The sequence below is a fragment of the Balaenoptera physalus genome (assembly GCF_965194825.1).
Source record: "Balaenoptera physalus genome assembly, chromosome: 13".
NCBI classification, from domain to species: domain Eukaryota; kingdom Metazoa; phylum Chordata; class Mammalia; order Artiodactyla; family Balaenopteridae; genus Balaenoptera; species Balaenoptera physalus.
Genome location: NC_138892.1, coordinates 54,513,383 through 54,516,359, shown reverse-complemented (window position 1 = coordinate 54,516,359; position 2,977 = coordinate 54,513,383). Strand labels below are relative to the sequence as shown.

Genomic DNA, 2,977 nt, shown 5'->3' with positions numbered 1-2,977 from the left:
CTTATAGGAGGAAATGTGGACAAAGAGACCCCAGGGATGCATGCACACAGGCAAAAGACTACGTGAGGACAGCAAAAAAGGCCAAGCCAAGCCAAGGAGAGAGGCCTCAGGAGAAACCAAACCTGCCAACACCTTGATCGTGGACCTCTGGCTTCCAGAATTGTGAGAAAATAATTTCTTTTGTTTAAGCCACCCAGTCTGTGGTGTTTTGTTATGGCAGCCGTAGCAAACTAACGCAGGCACTAAGGAAGCCTGCCTGCCACATTCCTGTGGCTCTCCCTCCTCCTCCGGGACTGGAAAACTCTCTCCCTCAGGATGGCTTTGGCCTGGCACGACTTCCTTTTTGTTATGTTCCAGGTGATCTTCTTTTTTGATAAGAAACTAACCAGCGAAATTTATGTTGGTGGAGCTTTATTTGTGCCCCTACTGTTTTTCAGTTTTGTCCTGTGTAGGTTTTACAGATAAAATACAGGACATCCATTTAAATTTGAATTTCAGAGGAACAGCAAATAATTATATAAGTATGTCCAAAATAGTGCATAGGACATACTTACATTTTAAAAAATTCTTTGTTTATCTGAAATTTAGATTTAACTAGATGTCTTATACTGTTTGTTTGTTTGTTTATTTGTGAAATCTGCCAACGCTAGTTCTGGTGTGTGTGTGTGTCCTTAATATCTTTACCTAGTGGTTCTCACATTAGAATCAACTGGAGAACATTTCAAAAATACTAATGGCTGGGTCCCTCCCTGGGGGGATTCAGATTTAATTGGTTTGAGGACTTTTATTTAAGCTCCCAGGTGATTTTAGTGTGCAGGCAGGGACTAAAATCCCTGCAGAAAGAGATAGGTATTAACTAATTAAATGTTCATGGCTACTGCATTGTTGGATTTAGGTTCCCTTAAGCTTAAACTCTTTGGGTTTTGTTCTATTAAAAATGTCATCATCTTAAGCCCAGAGGCAAAGGTCAAAGTGGATCATCGAAAAATGCCGTGTTAGTATGTGAAATGGTTTTCTTATTTCAGGTCAACTGAGCCCATAAAGAGAGATGTCAAGAGCTGTAATATTGATACCACTGCAGTAAATGACTCTCCATCCCGACACTTCAGGTTTTGTAATAAATAGTGCAGCTGGGCACCCTGGTAAAAGATTTACCTTTTACATTACTTTTATTACAGGTCAGTGCTCAAGAATGTAGGATGTTTTAAGCACACTTCTCGTTCAAGAGGAATTTGAACATAATTTTGTTCAGTTCTTCCAGACCCTGGGTATCTCCTCTTCTTCAGCTATTAATTGGCAAGCATGGAGAGCTGACGCTTACCTGCTGCTCACTTGTTTGTTTGTTACTGAAAAATTTATAGGAAGTTCAGGTATTGTGCCTAATACCCCTGGGGTAGCACACTGTTTATTCTGCTTGGGTAAGGGCCTTATATTTGACTCTGGTACTCAATTTCATCCTGAAAGTAAGTTTTGCCAACATAAACCTTCATCATAAGTGCTAAGGAGATGCTGGCATAGAGCTTCAGCTGAGTAAGAGTCAAACTAGAGTGAGAGGGAAATAAAATGCCTGTGGCAGAAATACATTTCATAGAAGATGATATTGGCGGGTCAGATGATACTGCTTAATTGGTACAAAGTTCAAAGTTCAGGAATGGAGATCCATGTGACAGGGCTTTGTTAAAAATGTTGTCTAAATAAGTATGTACATGATGGAGGTTTTGTAACCACTGCTTATTCTCTTATGAGATGTTCCAGAAAACTGTTGTAGGGAGAGGCAGTTGAGTGTAAAATAGAACCTTGGATTTGAAATCCTGGCTTTGGTGCTGCTTGGCTCTGGGTCCTTGGGCAACTACTTAACTTACCTGAACCTTTATTTCCTCATCTGGAGAAGTGCTTCTGGAATGGTAGAATAACGACCTCTAAAAATCCATTACTCCATATAAGCAAAGAGAATACTGGCAAAAATTGCCAAAATCACCTTTTTCAGAACTCTGGAAACTAAGCAAAGGATTGCAACAATCCAAGGAGTGTTTATTCAAGAACAGCTGAATCTTGATAGGAATAAGGCAGCATTTTAACTGGACCAATTTCCTTATGCTCTCTCCACATCTGTGGTAGCCTTGAACAACAACAGCCTTGCAACTATACTATCTATCTCTGAGATCCAGCAGACTAGCAGATTTGGGTTTGCAGATTGGGGGTAGATAGGGTTTGTAGCTCCCCCAAAAGCCCCAGCCCCAGAGAACTGTCACTCTTTGAATCTCACTCTCTGGAAAGGCCCCATTCTCAGGGCTTGTCTTACCTTGACCAGCTCTGTGTGAACAACTCTATCCCCAAGGTGTTTGTTAGTTGAAAACAATCAGCAAAAATTGTTTGTTTAACATCATAGCTATCTAAGGCAGTCATACCAGTTGAGGTTAACAAGAAGCTGACCAAAAACCTGAAAAAGGAAAAAACTGGTGAAGATGTCCATAGAGAGCTTTGAAAAGCTACAGCATATTACTGAAGACCTAAAAGTCCTTGCACATGTGCAGGGCAGTATGCATGCCCAGGAAAGACCTGCCTGACCTTAAAGCTCTGCTAAAGCAGGAAGTGAAGGGCAAGGTAGAGTTGTGAATTGCTTTCCACAGCATTGAAGGTGTGCTCCAAATTTGATGAAAAACATTAATCTACATATCCAATAGGCTCAGTGAACTCCAAGTAAGATAAGCTCAGAGATCACACCTAGACACATCATAGTCAATCTCTTGAAAGCATCAAGAAAAAAGTAACTCATCACATGCAAGGGATCTTCAATAAGATCCCAAATTAAACCATGGAGGCTAGAAGGTGGTGGGACGATATATTTAAAGTGCTGAAAGGTAAAAAAACAAAACAAGACAACAAACCTGTCAGATAAGAATTTGATATCTAGCAAAATTATCCTTCAGAAAATGAAGGAGAAATTAAGACATTCCCAGATAAACAACTGAATTTG

At 40.2% G+C, this 2,977-nt stretch overlaps 1 protein-coding gene across 5 annotated transcripts in view; it reads left to right on the top strand.

The window, feature by feature from the left end:
• Positions 1-2,977, top strand: part of MON2 (MON2 homolog, regulator of endosome-to-Golgi trafficking) — a 204,650-nt gene that overhangs the window by 154,271 nt on the left and 47,402 nt on the right. For 3 of the 5 annotated variants that reach the window (XM_082422678.1, XM_082422676.1, XM_082422675.1), the window contains exon 36: positions 8-162. The exons of the other annotated variants lie outside the window; for them this stretch is intronic. The gene's annotated coding sequence lies outside the window, so the exon portion shown is untranslated. The remainder of the gene's footprint in view (positions 1-7; positions 163-2,977) is intronic. 5 annotated transcript variants of the gene reach the window in all.